We start from the raw sequence: 15,109 nt of genomic DNA, 5'->3' as shown, positions 1-15,109 counted from the left end.
TACCGAACGTTGAAAACAATATTTTTTATAAGATAAATTAAGTTTGAAGCATTAATCTCAAGTTTTTGAAAAGATATTTGAGTCGAAATTCAATTTTTACCAACTTTGAGTAAAGTTTTTTTTAGGTTTTTATTTTTTATAAAAAAAAACTGTCGATTCGATTTCTCTCAAAATTTTCTCAGATGTCAGAAACATAAACTTAAATATTTAAGTCGTACAATTTTCTAGGTGAACAAATTTTTTTTTAGTTTTTTTGATTTATAAAAAACCATTCATTGGATTTTTGTCGAAAAATATACCTGTTATGCATCACGTTACAATTTAGGATTTAAAATTTAATTCAAGTCTCTAGCGTATTTTGTTTGTAAGATATTTAGGATTAACCAAAATTTGCACCTTTTTTGTCTTATTTGAATGGAACAATATTTTTCATTAAAGTCGCATATTTTTAAACATTTTCCACATTCAGACATTTTGATGTTTTAATCAGAAAATAAAATAATATTCGTAGAAGAAAATTTCGTTATAAGTGTACTTCAAAAATATGGTTGGTGTCTGTGATAATAGTAAAGTATGAGCAATATCATATACACGAACCAACTGATCGAAATTAAATTTAAATAAAGCTTTTGGAGAAGTGTGTCCAGGAGGTGTACAGTGAAACTTGTTGCGGCATGAAAAGAAATCGATACAGGTTGTGTAGCATCAAATTTGCTTCATTGGCAGAACATACACTTATAATGTTGCAACTCACCCAGAGAGACAATAGAAATGGAGAAAGAATATTTTAACGGCAACGATGATGACGATGAGAATTGAGAAAAAAAATCACTCAAGCACTCGATTTTTGATAGATTTAAATCAGAATAGAAATAAATGACAATTTAATTTGTTCAATTTAAAAGAAATAAGGTAAAACACATTTAATGACACAATGATTTTGAATAGATCAGGCATTTATGCAAAAATTATGTTAAAAATCTGAATTTAAAAGAGACTTTAACTAGAAATAAATGTAAAGAACTCAGGAGCAGAAATTAAACACAAGTTGGCTAGATCAAGGAGAATTTCAAAGTGAAACAACTCAAGGTGCATTCATTTGCTTTTGTCATGCTTCGGTCCATGCTTCTGCTAGTTTAGCAGGAAGGGTATGAGAGGGCTTTTCTTTGTTTTCTTTGCCCAAAAAAACACAGGTTAGCAAGAGTAATTGTTCGTTTGATCTTCGACAAAGTCCTTTATCCCTTCAATTGTCCGGCTGTGCATGGTCTTTTAAGGGCTCTAATATTCTACGCGGTACACTTCTATACAGACGGTTCAAAGACCGATTAAGGAGTTGGAAGTGGTATCTATTCGGAACAACTCAATCTCAGTCTATCATACAGACTTCCCAATCAATGTAGTGTTTTCCAGGCAAAAGTAATGGCGATTAAAGAGGCCTACCCTGGCTCAAAGAAAACGTCATATCTTGCAAGGATATACGAATCTTCTCGGACAGCCAGGCCGCTCTTAAATCTCTCGCGTCTGTCTCCACAAAATCTCAACTAGTCCACGATTGTCGATCATCTCTGAATGAGATGACGGAACAGTTTAATATTTACCTCATTTGGGTGCCGGGCCACAAATGGAAAATTGCAAAGCCGATGAGCTCGCCAAAAACGGAACACTTCTGCCTAATGTTAGACAAAAACATAACATAGGAACACCACTTACTACATGCAAATATCTTCTCAAACAATATGCTCTAGAATCAACAAATGCTAGATGGTCACAGAGTACCACCTGCCTAGCAACCAAGCAAATATGGCCAAGCATAGACTTAAAACGGTCAAAAGGCTTGAAATCCCTGAGCAGACAAAGTATAAGCTCTACAATTGGAGTAATAACAGGACACTGCCTCATAGGAAGACATGCTCTGCGGCTAGGGGTCTACACAAATGACTTCTGTAGAAGCTGCATGAACGATGAGGAAGAGGAAATAGTCCTCTATGTACATGTCCAAAATTCTCCATTAGAAGGAATAACTTTCTCGGTAATCCCTTCTTCGATAATACCAGTGAACTGCAACGATTGACACAAAATGTCTCTCTAGCTTCATTAAAAGTACAAAATGGCTTGTTTAAGTTCATTACTCTCCCATGAGTAACCTCATTAGTGGTATCACAATGGACCCTTGAGGTCTAGGTGAGTCAATGGCATCTGAACAGCCACTCCAACCTAACCTAACCTAACATTCTACGCGCACATCTGAAGTTCGTTGTCCTTAAATCGTTTGCGTGGGTTATTAACAGTAAATCCGTCCGTATCCGAAGCTTGTTGGTTTTTCGCAACTAGTTTTTCTTCACGTGTTTAGGAAGTCACCTTGGCGCACAACCTTCAACCTGAAGGACCAGGTCATTTATTTAAACTCCAAAGGTGAGAGCCGGCATACCAGCTCCTTATAGCTCTAAGCACCGAATATATCGTAGTAGCCCTCTAAGGTGTTCAGTAAGTAGTTAAATCTAACTGGAACCGTTGGTTAATTGTTAGATTGACATATTTGTCAAAATGATCGTTCCTTAATTCCAACAATTCTTAACAGAACGCTTGAACAATTTTGTTTAACAATTTAATTGGATTTTCAGAACGCACTAGTTTTTATTTATGTCACCCCTGGTTTGCGAACTGAAAAATCAGTTTAAAATAAAGTTTAAATAACCTTAGGTCAAAAATAAATTATGGCTAAAAATCAAACACGCTACAGCTTCGACTTCGTCTGCGTTACGTTAGGCATGCATCAAGGTTGTTTCGAATGACACTTCCAATATGACATTTCTATAAGTGTTTTGGTTTTGGATAATTTTTTCACCTTGAGTCAATAGAGATGGAGAATCAACAACGGCATCACTTTCTCTTGAGTTATTTTTTCCAGTTCATGGAAAATCAACTGGAAGTGAGTACAAAACCAAGAAAACTTTTATCCAGCTGATTGTATTGTTTTGCTCCAAAGCTTTTTCGCTCTCTCAAATCTCAATTATAAAAGCTTCTCATCATCTATCTCACTCACTCATTAGTTAGCAGACGGTGTGAATTTTAACACTTGCTCTTTCGTACTCATTATTTTTTCGAACTTAAATTCGAAGTTAGACTTTTGGCAAAGTGGCAAACAGCGACGACGACGGTTCATTTGTATTTTCGCGATCATTTCCATTCCAGTTGCCTGAATTTACTTTCTCGCAATAGTTTGTCTCTTAGTGTATTTAAAGATTTCTTTTAAGTGTTAATTTAAAAAAAACTAACAATCAGCAAGGTAATTAAATTAATTTTAGTTATCATTTAATTTTCAATTTCCAGTGCAATTTCAGGGCTTCGGCTTGTGTCTTGAATTTGAATTATTAAAAAATGTTAACCATGTCTAAGCTGAATGCAAACGTTTATCTACAATTTGTATGTCTAATACATCAAACAAAGATATTCCGGCATAGAGGTGAAATAAAAGTCATTTGCTTTGCTGGATGACGATATGTGTTAGCTAGCTAAGCTACTTAGTAGTTTCTATTTTGTTGGTATTTATTTTATGAAAAATATAAAAAATTCCTCTTGTTTTTTAAACAATCTTAAAATAAGAATCATACGACTTTCAGGAGATTTGTTGTGTACTTGTTGTCTTCTTTAGCCACTCATTGGGACCGTGATCCACATTCAGAGGGGGGCTACCTACTATTTGAGTTAATGTAAAGATAAAGATTAATTGACAATCTATGTTTTTTGCGTTTTAAAATAGGATTGGAAATTGTGTGTAAAGTTTTAATTGTTGTTACTTACACGTACTTTTTGAGATTTATTATTTTTCTTTTTAAGAATTATTCTTAAGAATTGAATAGGTATATGCACACCTGAACCGGCATTTTGGTCATTCAACTTATCGGAACCTTGGTTTGATGATATTGAAATTTTAGTTAGGGTACCGGTTCCGGTATTTTTAAAATTTGTCTTGTGCAATTTCATGATGATCGTGATTCATGACGTAGGCATGTTATGTGCACCTATCTATGAGTAGGTATGCTTATAAGGCTGATATGTATGCTCTATCTGCTTAATTGAGGGCATTTGTATATTTCAAAATAATTATTCGTCACAACCTGATGGTTGAGTAAATTATGCAGAATGTTGCATGTTTCTATTCAGCGCTATCTAAAATTAAGCTTGTTTTTTACAAGCATTTTGTTATTTAGGTACCTAGTAGTTCAGATGCAGGGATTCGTTTAAATGAAACAGGTTCTTACACATGAAAAGGAAGGGTTTGATAAGTTCAATAACAAGTTATATTAGATCTTCTGGTTTTTAACAGTCAGAAAAATTGGTAGTTATTTCGATCGGTACTTCACTTCATTTTCAAACTCAACTTGAATGGGCATTGATGAAATATTGATATAATGAAGAACAATGAAAAACGATTAATTATAGATGGGGTGATGTTGTTAGTGTCGGCCAATTTACTTATTATAGTTTGAATCTTCCTCAAATTTAAGATTTTATAAAATTTATTTGTTCTCATTATTTGAAATGTCTTAATGCTGAAACTATTGTTTCTTCCAGTTTATTTCGCATGGCAAAAATAAAAGTGTAAATATTGTTTAGTCGGCCAATTGGGTCTTCACTTCAGTAGTAGGCCCTACATTTTGACCAAAACAAACCATTTTACAAAAAATGTTGTACCTTACTTACTTACTTAAGGTGGCGCTACAGTCAGGGGCGGACCTGGGCCCCAACCAACAAGCGTCTCCAGCCAGCTCGGTCCCTAGCTAGCTGTCTCCAGTTTCGCACGCCAAGTTGGTTGAGGTCCTCTCCCACCTGGGTGCGCCACCTGAGTCGCGGTCTTCCTCTACTGGGCCGTTCCTCGGGATTGGATTCGAAGACCTTCCGGGCTGGAGCGTTGATGTCCATTCGCTCTACATGACCAAGCCATCTAAGCTGTTGGACTTTAATTCTGCTAACTAGGTCAGTGTCGCTGTACAGCCCGTACAGTTTGTCGTTATATCTTCTCCTCAATTCTCCATCTATGCATACGGGACCGAAAATCACCCGAAAAATGTTTCTCTCGAAGCATCCTAAGAAGCTCTCATTTTTCTTTGAGAACCGGGATGATGAGTGTCTTATAGATGGTGATTTAAGATGTTCGAGAGAGGACTTTACTTCTCAATTGCCTTCTTAGTCCAAAGAAGCAGGGATTTGCAAGAGTTATTCTTCGTTTGATTTCAGCGCTGGTGTCGTTGTCTGTGTTTGTAGCGGTGAATAGGTAGACTACGTCCTTATCTACCTTGAAGTTATAGCTGTCCATGGTGACGTTTTGTCCAAGACGTTGTTGTTCAATGTACTTTTTGATGACAGCATATATGTAATTAGTCTTGCCCTCATTAACCCATCTGACATCACGCTCTTCCAATTATGTCAATATCATCTGCGTATCCTAGTTTGCGTATTCGATTTGAAGCTCCTGGTTTTTTTCCAAGAAATGTTGTACCACTTCCTTAATTAACATACTTATTACATAAAAGTTAACAATCAAACTTAAGCTACTTTAAAAATTACTTCATTTATTTATTTAATTATTTAAATGCTTACGTTAAGTTTATAATATTTACTGATTAATTGATGAAGAGGACTAGAGGACTATTTCAATCTAAGTCAGGCTAGCTTAAGAAGGAATTTACTCCTTAAAACCTATTGTTGGCAGCTCGAACTATGGCCCTGTTCGAACTATGGCGCCTCTTTTTATTTATAATTTTGAGTCCGTAGTACCCGTGGCATGATGGTTAGTGCGTTGGACTGTCATGCGAGAGGTCTTGGGTACGATCCCTGCCTGTGCCACCTAAAGTTTTTTTCACGGGTACTGTCTCTTGCGAGGAATTGACAATTTCTCCAAGAGTAATTCTTGTCATGAAAAAGTGCCTTCTCAAATTAGCCGTTCGGATTCGGCATATAAACTGTAGGCCCCCTCCATCCCTGCAATTACTCGCACACAGGAATGGTTAAGAGTTGTAAGTCACTAGGCCCTGGTTCACGACGGACTGTTGCACCACCTAAGTTATTTAATTTTAATTTTGAGTCCAATACAACATCAAGATTAGAAAATCTGGTTTCTCAATTCAAACGTGACGAAATTAACATATAGTCACATAAATTCTTACATTTGTCAGGATTTAAAATCAAAAATTTGTATTGCAGCATTTCCAAAATTGATTTATATCTTCTTGTAGCTCTTAACAATCCTTGATGGAGTTAATTTTAACATCATCTGCATACATAAGCGATACAAAATTATTTGATACAGAAGGCAAATCAGTAATAAATAAAATAAACAGCAATGGACCAAGGTGACTCCCTTGAGGTACACCAGAATTGACTTTAATTTCACATGAAGGGTACTCCCAAACATGACGCTATAATATGTATCTATATTTAAGATATAACGAAATTCAGAATCCACATAATGAAACGGTAGTGAAGTTCAATTTTTTATTAAGAAGAATTTCATGCCTTAATTTTTCAAATCAAAATAAAAAAAAGTAGAGAGTTGTAATAAATTAGAACTTGTAGGTTTTTTTTTTTATTTTCACAATAGAAGAGCATTTAAAAGAAATTATTTCACAGACAAGGGATTCAAACAATTTAGGAATAGCAGTAAATTTCCCTATAGGATGATAATTCGTAACTAGATTTTTAGAATATGTGCAAAGTTCTGAGAACTTAGAAGATTTCAGAGACTCTTTAAATAGAAGAAACAATGGATAGTAAATTGAAGACCACACATTTTTTTAACATAAATGGTGGTATTCCATTAGAAACAGAACTGAAGCACTCATTAAGCTTTCAAATATTGCTTCTAAAATCGTAAAATGTATTGATGTAAAATGACTGTATTCTTGTGTGAAAAGGAACAATAAGAAAAGATGTACTTTCAATTCCTTTCAATCGCAGTAGCTACCATAAGATGGTGATCACGGACAAGACCCCTATCAGCACGTCTTCTATTTCTGAAATCAAACCATCTGCTTTAAAAGTGTCGACTTATCGCGATGTGATATATTTGATTGGAAGAAGCTTGTCTATTCGGCGCCACCCAGCTTATTTTGTGACAAACATGGCACAAGCCTCTCACCATTGTCGTTGCAACGGCTAACTCCATGCTTTACCATGAAGGTCCATAAATCAAAATGTAGACAAAATTATTATTATTTTAAGGAAATATCACATCACTTTGTAAAGGACTACCAATATTTTCTTCTTAAGCAAATTAACGTGTTACACTTCTACTAAAAACTTGACACTAGTGACATTTTTTAAATCGGATACCATCAGTTGCGTTGCCCACATTGTTTGCTATTCGTTGAGGAACAGTGAAGACTTTTAAACAACATAAGTTTTATATGTATATACTGGAGGTGGGAAACCTTAAATCGTTGTGTTGTCCTAATGAAAATAGGTACAGTTTCTGTTTTTTTTTTTAATTAGATTGTCGTGTTTGCATTGTCTATATTGAAGGGGTCTTTCTTTCTTAGTTATGTACATATGTAGATGGAAGGTCTCATATAATATATTATCCTCTCTTTTATTATTTTCCAGCTTCAAAATTGCAACTTTTAAAATTTTAACCAACTTAAGAGTTGGAGGATTATTTCTTATTGCAAGAAAAACTATTAATGCTAAACTTCTCGTACCTGTTCGGGGTATAAGTATTGTTAGATCAATAAATTCCAAATTAAGTTTGGCAAAGGTTCGTAACTTACAAATTTTGAATATTGCTTACAAAAAGGAAAGCTTTTATTTAGTTGTTGGCTGATTACTTATAAAATTTGGTTGTTTAAAGTTAATTCAAAGCTAACCTCAATCATTAACAAAAATAACAACATATAATTAAGACGGTCAAAAGTTTCATAGAGGTTTTTAATGGGCCTTTAAGCAATTTTGCTTCGATAATTTTCTGTACATCCAAAAAAATTGTCTGCGGCATTTTGATTGATTGAATTCTCAATAATAAATTGGATTTTCAACACTAAATTGTCAAATTGATATCCGGCCAATTGACTTCACAGAGTCCAATCACACAATTGATACTAGAACGGTAGTGGCAATTATATATCCGCCACCAAGCTGTTTTGCTGCGAGCAAGTTCTAGAAGATATGGGTCGGTGAATTTTTTTTAATTTTCTAGAAATATAAATATCGAGGTCATAAGAGCAAATTTTTTGAATGAGGTTCTCTTTCGGACATCCAAGTGCTCCTAAATTATTCAATAAAGTGCAATCTTATTAAGTTTTAAGTCTTACTAATTTGTTAACCCTGCTGATAGATAGTATTTATGTATTTTTCTGCCTTCAAATATTATGTTTCGTCTCAAATCTCTGTACTTAACTTTATATTTCCCACTTCAAAACTGTGTGTGTCCATTTTGTATTCATCATAAATGAAAACTCAGAAGAGGAACTCTAAAAAAGGGATTTCTTCCAAATATAGAAAAGGACATAATAGATTTTTATAAGATTTCTTATAAAAAAGAAACGCAATTCTTTCATTCATAATTGGTGGAGATCCTTACCTTTATCTAACACACATGTTAACCTTGAACGACATAAGCTAAGTGATGGTTTTATATATGCACAAAAAGCGGCCTATATACCCTTTTTATCTGTCTTTATCAATTACCAACCTTATGAGGTAATGAATCATAGTTTGTGAAAGCACTTTCATGTTGAAGATTGTCGAAAATTCCATAATGAAAAGCTATGACTAGAAGTTTGTCTCTTGGAAGCTTAATCATGTGATAGTCATTATTTTTTTTCAATGAATTGCCCAAAGACTATTTGAGTGACTAATAATGCTGATTAACTGCTTTTAAATTACCGAAACTTTTCTATAAATAAGCGCTTGAGATATTATTTGTATGTGCACTTCTGTGACATGTTATCTTTGCGTGATTTTCAGGTCTACTTTTTCTATCGCAAAATTGACTTAATTGCAAAATTCCTTCTTAAATTGATACCATAAGTCATCATCTGCATAATCTAATTTTGTTTTTGTATTTATTAGTTAGAATTGAAATGAGCAAATAAATTAATTAAAAACGATGGTAATTGTTTTGATTTTGAAAATATTTTATCACAATTTATCTTGATGAATAGCCAGAACTGATCTTCAGTGATCTTTTAAGTTCGAAAAGATCATTTTTCAATTTGAAGTGACAATTTTCTAATTGATCTTTTAATGTTTTAATATAATTTACTTAAATTTGATGCTATGAGTTGTGACAAACTCAATTCTTTGATACAGAGAAGTAGTTTGGATTATTATGGCCTTTAAAATGAAGTCGTGTTTATAAACATTTTAATACAAAATTAAATATTATTTACTCGTTAGCGAACTCTTATATTTGTTTTTATTAATTTTATTTGTAATATTATTATTTTAATTTTTGTTGTTTTTTGTGTTTCTTTTGTGAATAACTTTTTCTTTAAATAACACTTTCAGCAATTTAAGGATAACTCCGTTTCCTGCTTACAAACAAACAAACTTAAAAAATTCAAAGAAGAACACAATCTTTCCACTGTTTGTGATTAAAATAGGCAAGAATTTTTTGAATAATATTTACGCTTAATTAAGTGTGTCTTCTTGTCTTGTGTTGTCTTGTATTTTTGTTGTCATGATGTCCAAAGCTTGTCTATTTGTCAATAGTATAATGCATGCAAATGCTATTGATTTTATTCTTATCTAATCTACTTTACTTTTTTTTTTATTTTTGCGTATGCATATACCGTTAATGTAAGAACAACCCTTCAGAGCAGCCTGAGGTACTGAATTTAACAATTGAACATATAGAATTAAATTTTTGCCATTGACTTCTAATCCATAATACCGTCCCCACGAGAGGTTTTGTGGTTAGTATATCGTTGAACAGTGCGTGGGAATTGTTTATCAGTGAATTATTTCTATTGAAAGTTAAAAATGGCAATATTGAGGCAGCATTTGTTGGCTCAAGTATGAAATTTATTTCGCTTTTTGTTAAATCGTGCAAAAGCTTGAGTTTTTAATGCATTATCATGAAGTTTTAATACATTTTCTGTTCGCTAAAAGTCTTCTTGTAAAACTCCATTATTCTTTAAGTTAAAACATGTAAATTAATCAAATGCAAATGTAATGCATGTTAATTTTATTAAATTATTTATATTTGGTTAATAATGTCGTAAAAGCCGTAGCATCCGCGCGCCGCCCGCGCCGATATTTTCATATATTTTCAGTCAGTTTGTGTGATCATAAGTAAAAAAAATATGTGTTTTTAATATTAAATGAAGTAAACTATTCTTTTGATTCGGATGCCTGGATGTACATAGGTACAACTATTGAAGTCTAGCCTAAATTTCATCACTGCGGCTAAATTTGTCCAATAAATATATACAATTTTTTCACAGTGTTGAAACTTACATGAGATATTTTTACAATTCTAATCTGCTATTAGATAGGAATGAATATATGAATTTTTCGAATCTCTTACTTTATCAATATTTATTTTTTTTAGTTAGCTTAAGTACTTGAGTTTAAGAAAAGTTTCAAGCTAATTCAATATCAAAAATATGTTATAAAAGTCAAAAATATGTTTGTATCTTTTTATTTAAGGAATGACAATGTATAGGAAATTTTATTTATCTTCGTAATATTTGAAGACGGACATTTTAGTTACACTTTTTTATCTCGTTTTTATAGCCATGAATTAAGCTTTGGGGGATTATGAATTCTTTCTGTATTCGGCACAGTGGTGATAAGCGGGTAGAAGTTATATGACAAAATTGTCGCAAGAATTTGATCTCAAAAGCGGTCGATTACACGACTTGGTGTTGACTTATGCAATAATTCAATTGTTTTTTGCGGCTTTATGAATGTGGTCCAGTCTTATTAAAACCACATGTTGCACGCTAAAATTGGGTAATCATTTCACAATAACAATGATAACGAAGTATTAATTTTTACTGACCTGACAGTCAGCATTTTGGAAAGAGAATAATGAATAACCCTTAAGCCCAAAATCCACACGAAACATTCACGATTTTTGGGTGTATTTTTTTTTAAAACAAATTTTGAAATCAAATTCCATCATTTTAAAGGTTAACAAATCCTTTTCACTGCTTTTGTTAGAGTTGAAAAAATAACAAGCTGTCACATTCCGCGCAAAACTAAATTTTTTGAAAAATAGGCCAGTAACTAGAATCTTTGAAAATGTCTCGTAATAATTACAATGCTAACAAGTCGATTTCAAAAATGAGTACTTGCTTTTATTTACGACTAATTTGGAAGGAAGTATTTTATTATGCATTTATTATAAATGACGAAAATATTGTCGCCGAAATTGCTGTAAGAAACCTAAGAACAGGGGTGGAATCGGCTAAGGTGATAATTGATTATCATATGTTTGGAAGTCAAATTTGATTATCATTTTTATTCCGTCTGATGATTCAAATCAATTCAATTAGATTGAACAATTTAAGATTAAATTGTCAAAATTCATTGTTGCCATGGTGAAATTTAAAATCGAATCCGATAAGACATCTTAATAAAAGAAAAAGTATCAAATCGGCTGTGTTTAAATAATATTCTTACTTTTCTTGATTTTTTTTCGAATCTCGTAAGCTTGGTCGGTCACAGGAATGTGTTTTTTGAACGAAATTAGCTAACTAAGAAAATGTTCCAGTCGTTCGTGTAAGCGTCTGGTAGCTCTATTCAGAATAAACGTATTTGTTTGAGGACGACTTACAATTTTTTGTGACAGCTTTTTAGGTATCAATCTGACTATCACCTTATGAAAATCAAATTCGATCATTTTGATTGTCATTTATTAACAATCACCATAGCCGATTCCACTCTAGAATTTTTATGATTTGATTTCTCAAGAATTTTTTAATCTCTCAATTGAGTCCATTTCGTTCGCGTTTTTTATTTGAGTTTGGCTTAATTTGGACGCCTGAAAGTTGTAATGTAATTTTTGGAAACCAAACCCTTTCTATTGACATTGATTTCAAAACATTAACTCAACTAAACATACAAAACAGCTTAAATTTAAAGTATTCGTTCAGAGGGCTACAAACTTTTTTTTTAATATGTTTACACTCTGTTGATTAGTTTAAAATCCCGCGATTTTAATAGCGTCATTCAGAAGAATGCGGTCACCTACCTGCCCGAGTTTCGAATGAGATCAATTTCAAGTGGTTTTGTAAAAACCTAAAAACGTAAAAAAGAATTCTGCAGGTCAAATGCGGCAACCTACACGTCTATCGAAACCATTTTTGTAATCAGGGAGCCGTAAACGCGGCCACTACGTGCTAGCGGAGGAACTTTTCTGCTCTTAGCATTACTAAAACTACCACCAACTGGTGTATTTGTAAGCTAAAAATTAGTTCTCAGCTCACGGTCTGTGGCTAGTAAAATGTTTCGAGTGAGCTGTTTGAAAAAAAAGACAAAATCTTGTCGAAAAGGTTTTATTTCTTGCAATCAAATTGCACATGGAATTTGATAGATTTAATTCAAATTCGGCTCCAAAATCTCCCTTTGACCTTAGGTTTTTAAAATATTGCTTTTTAAAATTGAAAAAAAAAAACATAATGCTTTTTCAATTGTATCTTATTAGATAGATGCCAAATCAAATCGTTAAATCTAAACCGTGGTTTCAAAACTTGATATAGAGTCAAATGACGACTCATAACTTCCGAGAGTTTCTAAAAAATAAAATAAGGTACTAAAATTATTTAGACTGTATACAGAAGACAAAGATTTATGTTCTATTCTATCTCAGCCCCAAAAGCTATATTTTCAGTTGTCTTTAACATTTTTTTAAAAATACAACTCCCAAAAACCTGATGTAATAAAAATTTTAACCGGAATTCGGATTCAAGGCAGCTTAATCCATGGTGAGACAGGAAAACCCAATATTGCCGTTTATCTGAATGAAGTCAAAGTCAAACTATCGTTGTAGGTTTTTGTTTACTCACTTAAGGTGGCGCTACAGTCCGGGGCGGTTCTGGGCCTCAACCAACAAGCGTCTCCAGCCAGCTCGGTCCCTAGCTAGATGTCTCCAGTTTCGCACGCCAAGTTGGTTGAGGTCCTCTCCCACCTGCGTGCGCCACCTGAGTCGCGGTCTTCCTCTACTGGGCCGTCCCTCGGGATTGGATTCGAAGACCTTCCGGGCTGGAGCGTTGATGTCCATCCGCTCTACATGACCTAGCCATCTAAGCCGTTGGACTTTAATTCTGCTAACTAGGTCAGTGTCGCTGTACAGCCCGTACAGTTCGTCGTTATATCTTCTCCTCCATTCTCCATTTATGCGTACGGGACCAAAAATCATCCGAGGAATTTTTCTCTCGAAGCATCCTAAGACGCTCTCATCTTTCTTTGACAGGGTCCAGGCCTCAGCGCCATAAATGAGAACCGGGATGATGAGTGTTTTATAGATGGTGATTTTACATGCTCGAGAGAGGACTTTACTTCTCAGTTGCCTTCTAAGTCCAAAGAAGCAGCGATTTGCAAGAGTTATTCTTCGTTTGATTTCAGCGCTGGTGTCGTTGTCTGCAATAATAGCGGTGCCTAGGTAGACAAAGTCCTTAACTACCTCAAAGTTATAGCTGTCCATGGTGACGTTTTGTCCCAGACGTCGTCGTTCAGTGTCCTTTTTTGATGACAGCATATACTTGGTCTTGCCCTCATTGACCACTAAACCCATCTTCTTCGCTTCCGTCGCAATGCTCAAAAACGCTCCACTGACATCACGCTTTGATCTTCCAATTATGTTAATATCATCTGCGTATCCTAGTAATTGGATGGAACTTTGGAAGATTGTACCTCTAGTGTTGACGGTTGAGTTTTGCACAATTCTTTCCAGAACGATGTTGAAGAAGTCGCATGACAGTGCATCGCCTTGTCTAAAACCTTTTTTGACATCAAATGCATCGGTAAGATCTTTTCCGACCTTGATAGAGCAGCGTGCATTCTCCATCGTCATTCTGCACAAACGGATAAGTTTGACAGGGATGCCAAAACTAGACATTGCTCGGTAGAGCTCTTCCCTATAGATGCTGTCATACGCGGCTTTAAAATCGATAAAGAGATGGTGGGTATCGATTTGAAGCTCCTGGGTTTTTTCCAAGATCTGCCGTAGTGTGAATATTTGGTCGATAGTGGACTTTCCTGGTCTGAAGCCACACTGATAAGGACCAATCAGGTTGTTGACGAATGGCTTCAGACGTTCACATAATACGGCAGAGAGGATCTTATACGCAATGTTAAGAAGACTGATGCCTCTGTAGTTGGCGCAGTTTAGAGGGTCTCCTTTCTTATGTATCGGGCACACTATGCTGAGATTCCACTCATCGGGCATGCTTTCTTCCGACCAAATTTTGCAGATGAGTTGGTGCATGCTCCCTACCAAGTCATCGCCTGCTGCTTTGAATAGTTCGGCAGCGATGCCGTCAGCTCCAGAGACTCGATCGGAAAACGACATGGCAGTCTCTTGCGATTGTAGCCGTCTAACGTCGAATCTTCTCACAGTACTTCCTTGTTTTGGCTTGGATCGGGGTATCCGTAGCCGTACCTTGGCTACAACGAGGTATAGTGGTCCGAGTCAATGTTGGCCCCTCGGAAAGTTCGAATATTCATTATACTGGAGAAGTGTCGCTCGTCGATCGCAATGTGGTCAATCTGGTTGACGGTTGATTGATTAGGAGATTTCCATGTCCCCTTGTGGATATTGAGATGCGTGAACTGCGTACTAGCTACCAGAACGTCTCGCCCGGCAGCGAAATCGACCAGCCTGAATCCGTTGTCGGAGGTAGTGTCGTGCAGGCTATATCTCCCGATTAACCCACCAAAGATGTCTTCTCTTCCTAGCTTGGCATTAAAATCTCCTAAGACAATTTTAATGTCATAGCCAGGGCACTGCTCATATGTCTTGTCCAAGAGCTCGAAGAATATGTCTTTGGTGTGTTCATCTTTCTCCTCTGTTGGGGCATGCGCGCATATTAGGCTTATGTTGGGCAATTTAGCCTTGATGCGGATTATCGTGATGCGCTCGCTCACACTGTTGAAACTCAAGACT

The 15,109-nt window shown here is 35.0% G+C and overlaps 1 protein-coding gene across 2 annotated transcripts in view; it reads left to right on the top strand.

Annotated features, from left to right (window-relative positions):
- The first annotated feature begins 3,128 nt into the window (after positions 1-3,128).
- The window catches only part of LOC129953704 (pyruvate kinase-like), a 29,181-nt gene continuing 17,200 nt past the window's right edge, over positions 3,129-15,109 (top strand). Inside the window, exons 1-2 of one of the 2 annotated variants that reach the window (XM_056067070.1) lie at positions 3,137-3,286; positions 9,505-9,599. The gene's annotated coding sequence lies outside the window, so the exon portion shown is untranslated. Of the gene's footprint in view, positions 3,287-9,504; positions 9,600-15,109 lie in introns of both variants that reach the window. The other variant, XM_056067069.1, reaches the window with a different exon arrangement.

This window comes from Eupeodes corollae, chromosome 1 (assembly GCF_945859685.1).
Source record: "Eupeodes corollae chromosome 1, idEupCoro1.1, whole genome shotgun sequence".
NCBI lineage: Eukaryota > Metazoa > Arthropoda > Insecta > Diptera > Syrphidae > Eupeodes > Eupeodes corollae.
The sequence above is the reverse complement of the archived record's forward strand: the minus strand, read 5'-3'. Positions and strand labels throughout refer to the sequence as shown.